At 44.7% G+C, this 12,404-nt stretch overlaps 2 non-coding genes across 2 annotated transcripts; one reads left to right on the forward strand and one right to left on the reverse strand.

The window, feature by feature from the left end:
• Window positions 1-3,402: 3,402 nt before the first annotated feature.
• LOC147933212 (small nucleolar RNA R71) lies at window positions 3,403-3,509 on the forward strand. Its single transcript, XR_015576778.1, has one exon. It is a non-coding gene; the product is annotated as a small nucleolar RNA R71 (small nucleolar RNA).
• Window positions 3,510-7,297: 3,788 nt separating this feature from the next.
• On the reverse strand, window positions 7,298-7,404 carry LOC147933213 (small nucleolar RNA R71). The gene has a single exon (XR_015576734.1). It is a non-coding gene; the product is annotated as a small nucleolar RNA R71 (small nucleolar RNA).
• Window positions 7,405-12,404: the final 5,000 nt, after the last annotated feature.

The raw sequence follows: 12,404 nt of genomic DNA on the forward strand, positions 1-12,404 counted from the left end.
GCCCAAGGTGTGACTCGCATAGTAGATGACATGAAGCTTCTTGTCAATACCCTGTCCCAGAACTGCTCCAACTGCGAAGTCTGAAGCATCAAACATGATCTCAAACGGATGATCCCAATTCGGAGCTTGTACTATGGGTGCCGAAACCAAAGCCTCCTTGATCTTGCTGAAGGCTTCCAGACATGCTGCATCGAATTCGAATTCAAGCTCCTTGCACAACAACCTGGTTAATGGTCTTGCAATTTTCGAGAAGTCCTTCATGAATCTCCTGGAAAACCCAGCATGTCCCAGAAAACTCCTGATGTCCTTCACTGTCTTAGGTGGTTGAAGCTGAACCATGACCTCAATCTTAGCTTTGTCAACCTCAATTCCTTTCTCAGAAATCTTGTGTCCCAACACTATCTCTTCTTCAACCATGAAGTGGCACTTCTCCCAGTTCAGCACCAGGTTCATCTCCTCACATCGCGTCAATACCCTGCACAGATTTAACAAACAGGAGGAGAAAGTGGAACCGTACACAGAGAACTCGTCTATAAACACTTCCACTGACTCCTCAATCAAATCCGAGAAAATCGATGTCATGCACCTTTGAAAGATGGTGGGAGCATTGCACAAACCAAATGGCATGCGTCTGTAGGCAAAAGTGCCATAAGGACAAGTAAATGTTGTCTTTTCCTGATCATTTGGGTGAATAGGGATTTGGAAGAATCTACTATACCCATCAAGGAAACAGTAATAAGGATGACTAGCTAGTCTTTCCAACATTTGATCAATGAAAGGAAGAGGAAAATGATATTTCCTAGATACATCATTCAACTTCCTATAATCAATGCACATCCTATGTCCTGTGATGGTCCTAGTTGGGATTAACTTGTTTTTTTCATTTTTGATCACAGTTATGTCTCCCTTCTTAGGTACACAGTGCACTGGAGATACCCAAGTACTATCAGAGATAGGATAGATAACTCCAGCATCAAGCAGTTTTCAAATTTCTTTCTTTACTACTTCCTTCAGGTTAGGATTCAATCTCCTTTGGGGTTCAATGCTAGCATAAGACTCATTTTCAAGATTGATCCTATGTGTGCAAAGACTAGGCTAAATTCCTTTGATATCATCTAATGAATACCCTATAGCCTTTTTATACTTCTTAAGCTCAGTCACTAGCAACCCCAATTCATCATCACTCAACCTAGCATTCACTATGACAGGATAAGTAGAATTGTTTCCTAGAAAAACGTACCTGAGCCCGGCAGGGAGAGTTTTGAATTCTACCTTTGGAGCTTTCAGTTCCGACAAGTCGTCAGCATGGGAGTCTGGAATGATCACGGTCGAGTGGGAGGGGTGCGACTCGATCGAGCGGGACATTGGTCTCTTGATTCGGGTCTTGACGTCGGTGAACTGGGAGATATCACGTTCTGAAATCTTTGTCTCAACTGCACGTACCTCCTCTGCATCAGATAGCTGCTCGAATGCCTCTGATCCATCCGTTTCTCTGTGGAAATCTAGCAGATTCTTGTAACAAGTGGTCTCCGCATACAGGAACCCTTCTTCTCCACCCTTGGTCAAAGCAGTCTTGAGATGATCCTCCTGAGCTAATTCCTCCAACAACTCATCAGCCAATTTATTCATCTCTTCAATGTAGAAGACTTGACCTCCTATCGTTGGCTTCTTCAAGGTATCCTTGATGTCAAACTTCATAGTGAAGTCGTCGCCCAGATTGAGGTCAATCTTGCATTTCTGACATCGATGATGGCTCCAGCAGTCGCCAGGAACAGTCTTCCTAAGATCAGAGGATCTTTTGGTTCTTCATCCATCTCCAGAACCACAAAGTCGGTTGGCACTTCCACGTCTCTGATCCTGACGGGTAAGTCTTCTAAAATACCACTTGGAAGTCTCACTGATCTATCTGCAAGGATGAGAGAGATGTCGCAACCCTTGAACCTTATAAAACCCAACCTCGTAGCAACAGAGAGTGGCATCAGATTAACTGAAGCGCCAAGATCAAATAGGCACCTATCAAAAGACATAGGTCCAAGGGAGCAAGGTAGAGTGAATGATCTGGGATCTTTGAGCTTCTTGGGTACAATCTTTTTCTGAATGATTGCACTGCATTCGAGACTCAGTACCACCATGCCTTGAACCTCTTTTGATCTCTCCATTACTAGGTCCTTGAGGAATTTCTGGTAGTGAGGAACAAGTGCGAATGCATCCAGAAATGGCATCCTCAACTCAATCTCCTTGACTTGTTGTTCGAACTTAGCTTTGTATTTCTCAGTAAGTTACTTCTTAAACCTCACTGGAAATGGTAGAGGATGCTTGTATGGTGGAGGTATAAACCTCGCAGGTCTGTCATCAGAAACAACAGGCTCCTTAACAGCTTTAGGTTCGGACTGCCTCACTGGTTCAACCGGATCTTTGACTGCTTCGACTGGGTTCTCCATCTTAGCGTCATCCTGACCAAAATCCTCCCCATTTAATTCCTCACTATCCTCAGTGACGTCTGGAACTCCTTGCCTGGGAGGCAATGTTTTCCCACTTCTCAGCGTAATGGCATTGGCGAACTCCTTGGGGTTCTGAAGAGCCTTACCTGGGAATTGGCCAGGTTTCGGTGCAGAAGTAGAAGCGGATTGGCCTTCCATGTACCTTATCTTCGAATTCAGAGATTTGAATTTGACGTTCAGATCATTGTAGGAACATTCCATCTTCTGACTAAGATCAGCAAACTTCTTAGCAGTATCCATGGAACCGCTAGCGTGACCCTGAAGAAGTTGTTGCATCATCGGCTTCATTTCTTGATCTAGGGCTGGAGTAGGCTGAACTTGTTGAGGGCGGAATCCCGGAGGTGGTCCTGAGGGAGCTTGGTAACCTTGCTGGAATTGTTGTTTGGGAACGAATCCCGGATTGTAAGGCACAAAAGGTTTTTGTTGACCTTGATGTTGTTGTTAAGGCGGGTACACCTTATCTTGTGGATTGGCAACATTGTTACTTTGGTAAGAAAAATTGGGGTTTGCCTTGTATTGGTTGTAACCTTTGTTGTACCCACCCTGATTCTGGACATAGCTGATCTCCTTAGTCTGCTCAACCTCCCCATCTAGAACTTGGAAAGGATCATCCTCAGATACATAGTGGATGCTCCTCTGCTGGCTTAGCAAGATACGGTCAAGTTTCTCATTGACATTCTTGAGGTCCTTCTTGTACTTCTCCTCAGTCCCAGCGTCGCCTCTAACTGCGCGGTCATAGTCTTCATTGTAGTTGCCGTCAGACTGGGTGAGATTCTTAACGAGTTGCCAACCTTCATCTACGTCCTTGTTCAGGAAGTTACCGTTAGAAGCAGTGTCAAGCAGCATGCGTATCTTGGGAAGGACACCACGGTAGAGAGTGCTTAGTAATGACTCGTTGCTGAAACCATGGTGTGGACACTATCTGTGGTAACCCTTGAAACGCTCCCAGGCTTCACGGAAGGATTCTGAGCTCTTATGAGTAAAGCTAGAAATGTCATTTCTGAGACGTGCTGTTCTGGAGTTGGAGAAAAACTTGGCCAAGAAGGCTTTCTTACAGGCGTCCCAAGTGGTGATTGATCCCTTAGGAAGGTTTTTCTCCCATTGATGAGCTTTGTCTCCCAGGGAGAATGGGAAGAGGCGCAACTTGTAATCTTCCTCACTCACGCCGTTGATCTTGGTGAGACTGCACAGACGGTCGAACTCATCCAAGTTGTCGAGTGGATCCTCCATAGGCAACACGTGGAACTTGTTTCCTTGGATCATGGAGATCAGACAACTTCTGATTTCAAAGTTGTTGTTTTGCACAGCAGGAGGGACGATTCCAGCATGCTGAGTATGAGTATTCGGTGCATTCCAGCACCAAGTTTCGCGGTCCCGGATGTGGTATATTCGCTTGTTCCATAGTGATGAGTACGGGATGATCAGTGAGTTGACGAGCTTGTCGTGGTCGTTGCAACCGATTGATTTCGTCGATAACAGGAAGGAGATTATGATGCCCTCTTGATCTGGTGTGCATGCAAGGTTGCAATCAACAGGCACTTGGGATGAAAAACAAACAAGCAGACAACCAAAGCAAGTCAATACCCAGAATGATAAGTATAACAGAACTTAATCTTGCAAAACTTGAAATCTTAAATGTAGCCAAACGATCCCTGGAAACGGTGCCAAATTGATACTAGGATTTTTGTGTGACTATCCTAGCAGGTCTCAATTAACCTTATGTGTTGTAGTATTTAAGGTGTCAATCCAAATGGGATGTTGCTACAAATCAAGATGCAATCAAGAAGTCACAAGTTAAGCCAATTCAAAGAGTGGATTTTGTATCTAACAATCCTAGAATGGTCAAAATACAAAACGGAAATGAGTCACAGAAACAGAAACGAAAATGTATGACAAGAAGGAAGCAAGAATAAGTGAAACCGAAAACGATTATAAGCATGAACAAATGAAACAGTCTCGGGAATGTAATATCAATCAAAAAGATAAAAGTCCTAAGGATGGGAGTAATTGATGTCGGTGGAGTATCATAGTCTACAGAGTGTTTAACATACCACAAGCAAACTATCCCTAAACAATGAACATCACAACTTAGCTAATCCAATCTCTTTGCAAAAGCTACTCAGACTTAACCACTTTGATACCTAGATCTCGCTAAAGAAACATGGTCGAGCAGGCATGACAAACAAGTTCATTCACGTCAACAAACATCCTAGACAACTAATCTCTTAGGCTAGGAACGTAAGTTCCTGGCACTAGTTGGTCAGACATTTCATCAAACACCTTTTGGGTGAGGAAATGTCTTGAACCTAGGTCCAATTGATCAGAGAGAAACTAGTAATTCTAACACTAGTCCAGAAGGGAATCATACAATCAAAGATTAAACACCCTACATCCTAAGATCCTCCACCTAGTCTATCCCATCCCCAAGAACTTAACACTACTCAGATCCGAAAATCATCGTCACGGATGCAACCCCAGAAAACATTGAATTAAGCATAATAAGATAGATAAAAATGAGAAGAACAACTTTGTAGAAGAAATCCAATACAAAAACTCAATAAAATCAAAGCTATCTGGATTACAAGTTCGGAGTGCGTTTTTGATGGCTAGGTGATAACTCTCTAATTTACATGTTTTTAGCATCCTTTTTTGTCCATATTTTGCATTGTTCATACCTTTAACTTAGCATTTTTAGGTCATTTACTGTAGGAATTCACTTTTAGAGCATTTGGGGTGTTGCATTTCTGCATTTGCATATTTTGGATGAAAACAGGTGTTAAAGAGCCAAAAATGGGGAAAAACAAGGACAACTCGAGCATGTACCTGAAGGACCCATCGAGCTACAAGAACAAGTCTGAACCCCAACACGATCGAAGAGGATCCAAGAGCGTGAAGAGCAACCCAAAGATCCACCCAAGGAGTAACCCGACTTCACCCTCGTGTACCCCATCGAGTAGACCATCGGACAGGACTGGGAAGCTAGGTCAAACGGGTTTCCATATATAAACCCCCTCTTTCCCTAGCTCGCAAACGAGCACGCCGCAGACCCTCAAACCAGAGAGCGAGAGCTTCTGTGAGAGAACTGAGCGACTCAACATTTTTCTTCTTGTTTTTGCATTTTTATTTTGTAGGTTTCTTAGATTTCTATCCTATACTGTTTCTACTCTACTCTATCTTTTAATACAATGTCATTTTCGTTCATTTTGATTGCTTTGTTATTCTTTTCTATGTCCGAGTAGTGTAGTAAAGTTTCTAGGGATGGGATAGATGATTTTGTGTTCCTTATCTGTTAGGATGCTTTAGTTGATTGTGATGATTGATAGATTTCCTTCTAGGTTGGTGTTCTTAATGCTGTCAACAGACCGAAAGGTTGAGATTAGATCTAGGGCGTTTACAATGCTACAGGCCGAAAGGAGTAGATAAAATGCTTGATTAGGCCAATGCTAGAGGTTTACTTAACTTTGAGTGACAAAATTAGATGAGTTTAAGTCTACTGACAATAATGAATCGTTCTTAATGCCTGCTTGTTCATATTGCTAGTGCGACAGTGTGGTAGTGTGTTCTAGGTTGATTGTTGCTAGTGCGAAAGTGTGGTGACAAGGTCTTAGAGGTTTATTGTCTAGAAAATAATTGCTTGAGGCATGTAAGGCATCCATACAGGTCTAGAACACTTAGGATTCGATTACCCCCATCCTTAGGAACTTTCGTATTTCATTTGTTTGCATTTTCTTTACTTACTCGACTACCTACCCGATCAGGTACACGATAACCTGTATCGAGTAACACCTTGAGCTGTTCGTATCTCACTTGCATACTCGATCACCCCACTCGATCTTGTACTCGATTGCTTGCATCGAGTGCTTAGGTCATGTGGTTTACTTGTTTATATTCTTTTACTTTGTGTATTTTAGGATTGTTAGAACCAAAACCCTAATTACTTGGCTTGACTTATAATGTACTGATCATATCCTTCATGCTAGCAATACACAACCATTTGGATTGATAACCTTTTGTACTACAACTGCATAGGGGATTAATACCCTGGGTGAAAAACCTGTCTATCAATTTGGCGCCGTTGCCATTTGGTTGTTTTAATTTTGCTACGTTTGGGATTTCAGGACTTGCAAGATCAAGTTCGTTTGTTTATATTTGTTTCGGATACTGACTTGTTTGCTTTTGCATTGTTTGTTTTGAATCTCAGGTACAACCCGAGCATCAACCCGACCCGTCACTCGATCACCTGGATCGAGTTGATCCTCGTGTACACACTCGGATACCTACCTGTGCATGCAAACACGATCCAGGGGTAGCCAGAACCTGAGTCTTTTCATCGACAACATCGACAGACTTCGGCTACTCAGACAACAACAAGTTTAACAGGAACCAGAAATCATTGAGGAGACGATGAATAATCAGAACAGTCCACCAGCTCCTCAAGCAAGGACCAATATAGGAGCAGGAGATGCTCCGACTACTCACACTCAGAGGAATGGCATTGTGCCACCAGCGGTGCAGAACAACAATTTTGAGATCAAGAGTAGTCTCATCCAGATGATACAGAGCAATAAGTTTCATGGACTGCCAATGGAGGACCCACTGAATCATCTGGATGAGTTTGATAGGCTCTGTAACCTCACTAAGATAAATGGAGTCAGTGAAGATGGATTCAAGCTCAAGCTCAAGTCAGTGAAGATGCACACATCTGGGAGAAATCGCTCCCTAAGGAGTCCATCACCACTTGGGAAGCGTGCAAGAGGGCATTCCAAGCCAAATTCTTCTCCAACTCCAAAACCGCAAGGCTGCGAAATGAAATTTCCGGCTTTGTACAGAAGAACAATGAAACGTTCAATGAAGCTTGGGAACGTTTCAAGGGGTACACTACTCGATGTCCACATCACGGCTTCAGTAATGCTTCATTGCTGAGCACACTATACAGAGGAGTGGTCCCCAAGATACGGATGTTGTTGGACACCGCAAGTCATGGTAACTTCCTCAACAAGGATGTTGATGAAGGTTGGGACCTAGTTGAGATCTTGGCTCAATCTGACGGCAACAACAATGAGGAATATGATTGCTCTGTGCGATCTACGGGAGAGGAAGATGCCAAGTATAAAAGGGACATGAAAGCCCTCAATGACAAGCTCGATCAGCTCCTCAACCAGCATAAGCATGTTCATGCTATATCTGAGGAAGAGCAGTTTCTACAACAAGATGGGGAGACTATGCAGCTAGAAGATGTTAACTACATCAACAACCAAGGAGGTTACAACAGAGGGTACAACAACTTCAAGCCGAATCCGAATCTGTCTTATCAGAACCCGAATGTTGCGAATCCTCAAGACCAACCTACCCATCTGCAGTTCAAGGGAACCAGATTCAACAGAAGCCTTTTGTTCAATACAACCAAGGCTATGCACCTAAGCAGCAATACTCAGGGACCTACAACCAACCACCTGGATTCCAACAACAACAAGGTCCACCAAGCCAATCACAAGAAGCCGAGTTACGCGGTCTCATTCAGCAGATGATTCAGAATCAAGCTACAGCTTCTATAGACATCGCGAAACGGTTCGCAGAGATGTGTAACAAGATAGACTCAGGATACAATGACCTTAATGCCAAGTATGAATCACTCAACACAAAGGTTCGATACCTGGAAGGCCACCACAACAACCAACCAGCCCCAAAGATCAATCAACTCCCAGGTAAGGCTGTTCAAAACCCCAAGGATTATGCGACTGCTCAGGCCATTTTCCTAGATGATGACTATGAGGATTACCTCACTGGGGACAGTGATGATCAAGATGGGGAGGATGTGGAGCACCCATTGAAAAATGAGGCCAAGTACTATATATCCGACTATGAACCCGAGCCTTCACCCGAAGAGACTGATCGAGTTGATGATCGAGCACTGGTTCGAGAATCACAAACTGGAGAACAACTTGAAGTGGACCCCGACGACCTACACGATGGTGTTGATCGGATGATGCATCGAGTAGATGTTGAGAAGGGAGATCAGCCTCAACCACCTGCACTGTTAGGAGGGGAGTTAGAGGAAAGGTTCAATGCTGCACTTGACATCCAGCTGGAGGCGCTTGCAGAGCGAATGGCTAAGTGCAAAGCTCCACCACCTAAGCTTTTGCCCCCAGACGAGCTTCAGAAAGAAGCTGCCAAGGAAGCAGCTCGATTGGAGGATGAGGTTAAGGAAGCTGTCAAGGAGATCGGTTTTGAAATTCTGAGAAGGGGAGTTTGCTTGGATCCTGCGGTGAGAATTGAGGAAAAACTTGAAGATCCTGGCTCTTTCACATTGCCATGTTCGATAGGACTTCGGATCTTCAAGAACTATTTGCGTGATCTTGGAGCTTCGGTTAGATTTATGCCGCTTTCAGTTGCTAACAAGATGGGATTCACCGATTTTAAACCAAGTAAATTGTATTTGGTTTTGGGCAATAGAACAGTGGCGCATCCGATTGGTATCCTTGAAAATCTGTCTCTAAGGATTGGAAGACTGGAAGTGCCTACCGACTTCATGATCCTCGATATGGACAAGGAACCAGATGATCCACTGATTCTAGGAAGACCATTCTTGGAAACAGTTGGTGCTGTGATCGAAGTTAAACAAGGCAAGATCAAGATAGAGCATGGTGAGCATTTCAAGATGGAGTTTGATGTGAAGAAAGGGTTAAGATGCCAACCATAGATGGTCAAGCTTTTTCCACCAAGACCAAACAAAGGAAAGTGCAACATCTTGAAGAGGTCAAAACCACATTTGCCTTGGATCCTGGACAAAACCTGGAAAATCTTTTGAACTAGCCTACTGTAGTGGAGAGGATTCCAGAACCTCTTCCACATGGACCCCATGCTTAGGGAGCATGAAGAGTCAAGCTCAGTGACTTTAAACAAGCTCACTTGGGAGGAAGTCCCAAAGGTATCCTTTAGTTTTAGTTTATTTGCTTTATTTACTTTTATTTAATTTTTCTCTTTTTGCAATTTTATAAAAAAAAAAAAAAAAAAAAAAAAAAAAGGAAAATTAGAAAGAGGAGAATTGGGAACCCGAGGGTCAACCCGACAACGTATTCGACGCGCCTGATCGTGTCCCTGCTCGGGTAGCGAGTCAAGTCCGAATGCAACAAGGAAGTCCACTCTCGGTGAAGCCCACCAACCGAAAACCTAGCCTATTTAAGGGAGTCGAACCCTTCTCCCTCATCATCACCGATAAGTCTCTCCTAAAATCTAAAGCTTTTTGTTTTCCATAAGTTTCTATTCTTCTCTCTCGATGTCAAGCTTTATCGATTTTCTTTGGAGACTAACCCTATTAACCTCGAGACCTAGCCCTTCTTTTTCTTCTCAAGGAATCAAACATGGAGCCAACCGCTAGAACCTACCAAAGGAAAGGAAGAAGATCCACCTCCGCTGCTGCTACAACCGGAGGAGATGCCGCCGAAGTTCGAGAGTCTCAAGGAATAGGAAACGTTCCACATTCCCAATCATTGGGTAGACGTATAGCCTCCCCAACCCGATGCACAACCCGATCCACCACCCGACCTGAAGCTCGAGTAACCGATCGAGTAAGCCCCCGAGTTCGCTCACCGAGTCCAATGGCGAGTGCTGTCCGCCGTTCTCCTCGACGTAGGGACCTGTCTACGTCAGAAAAGACACTTACCGACCCTATGGAGGTCGATTCTGATGCTGGAGGAGAAAAGCATGGGGAGATCCACACCTCTCGATCAAGGAGCAGAGCTGCGATTGCAAGAGGGAAGAGACCGGCTTCGGAGAAGGCTGAGAAGATAGTTGAGAGAGCGGTTGAGGAAGAAGATCAACAAGCCGAGGAGGAGGAAAGAGAAAGAGAAGAGGAGCAGAGAGAGGACCCGCCAAGCCTCGCGGAGGCTGAAGCAAAAGGAAGTAGACACACCGGCGAGACTATTCAAGGTCTTCCGGAAGATGAGCTTTGTTGGCACCCGATACCCTCACCGTGAGACCATGAAGCAATTGGGAATCGCTAGAGATGTAGAAATTCTGTTTGATATGTGCCACATGGGCCAGATGATGCAATCCCAACTAGAAGCATATGAGGAGGAGACGATCAACTTCCTTTCGACCTTGAAGCTGCACTATTTTGAGGACCACCCGACCCTACTACCCGATGGGGGATCGGGTTCATCACCTTCTCCGTGAGGAACAAGGAATACCGGCTCACTTTCAAGGAGATGGAGAAGCTATATGGCTTCAAGGATGGTAGTAGAGAAGGAATGGAGGTTAGCAAAGAGGAAATGAGGTCCCTATGGCTGACAATAGGAGACAAGAATCCCTACAAGTCCACAAGCTCCAAATCCGCTAAAATAAGGTGTCTTGAGGTATTTTCACAAGTCCCTTGCATGCACTCTTATTGCTAGAACAGAGACTGGGAATGTGAACGACCATGAGCTCCAGCTGTTAGATATTGCACTGTGTGGAGTTTTGGATAGCGCTAGGGATGGAACACCGCTAGTAGGATATGTTGCTGATACTAGCATGTTGTTTGTGCTACTCGATCAATTCCTCTATCTGAAATCGTGGGCCGTGAAAAGAAGAGAAGAAGGCGGAGAGATCTCTATTGGGGGACTAGTCACACCAATCCTAGTGGCATGCGATGTGCCCTTGAAGGGAATTGTTCACGAACCAAGGTGGCTGGATGCGGACTACCTCGTGCTGGCGAGATTTTTGGCCTATGAGAGGCCTAATGACATGATGCTGTTCAAGTTTGTCCACCCAACCACCGGAGCTGCTCAAATGGTTCTACCCAATGTCATATGCACCAAGGTTCGGCTAGGAAACAACATTGACTTCGCACCACCGTTGGAAGAGCTGTACAACCCAGAGGAGGAGTCTGAAGCTGGGAAGAGAGAGGAGACCGGGCAGAGACAAGGAGATAGCTCGGAGGAGTTCGATTTTGAGGAGTACGTATGCTCTCAAAAGCATCCGCTTGGAGTGAGGGAAGCTCACAAGAGGATCGGCTGGCTGAAGAAGATGAACAAGTTCTTGGTGAAGAAGGTGAAGGATCTTGCCGGTTCGGTGAACGTAATGGGAGGTCAAATCAAGGAGTTGCAAGACAAGGCAAGCTGTGCCTCAGCTCCTACCTCGGCACAAGCACCTACTTGGATGGGGAGAAGCGGACCGCTAGGAAGAACTCGAGGATTGCCACCTCCGGAACCTCAAAGAGCATCATCATACGAGTCCCGAGCTGAGGAGAACATCACCCGACCAGAAGCATCGAGGAGAAGCCATTCTGACGCCCAACCCGATGGGATACACGATGCACTATCCAATGCACCCATCGAGCACCCAATCGGGTGATTATGCTGACCTTTTCCATCCACCGTACCAGATGCCATTCACGATGCCGTACACGATGCACCCTACGAGTGGATACACGGGTGATCATTCTGGACCTCTTCCGCTATTTCCGTCGTACTACCTGATGCCCTACCCGATGAGATACGCGATCCCACCCTCTATCAACACCTCAGATGCTGGTCCGAGTAAGTCGTCCGTACGCATTTCTGAGCTCTCTGACGAGCAAACACCGGCACCTACTGAAGCCGGAGACGACCCTGGCTACACGTTGGCGAGTATGGAGGCTGCTGCAACCTCCTTCTTCACCAACCCATGAGGTACCGCATTCATCCAACCTTTGTAAATAACATTGCATTTAGTTTTATTTTGTTTTTTGTGATTCTTGGATTTTTTTTCAGACTTTTATTTACACAGGGACTGTGTAATTTAAGTTTGGGGGAGGGTCCTAGAATGTATTTAACATTGTGTTTTATTTTCTTATTTTTATTATTTCAAATTTTTGCATGCTAGTTTTATTCATTTGAGTCTGCATATATGTGCATTAAAAAACCCAAAAAAAATTTGAAAAAT

Source organism: Camelina sativa, chromosome 12 (genome assembly GCF_030686135.1).
Source record: "Camelina sativa cultivar CO46 ecotype springtype chromosome 12, ASM3068613v1".
Taxonomy (NCBI): domain Eukaryota; kingdom Viridiplantae; phylum Streptophyta; class Magnoliopsida; order Brassicales; family Brassicaceae; genus Camelina; species Camelina sativa.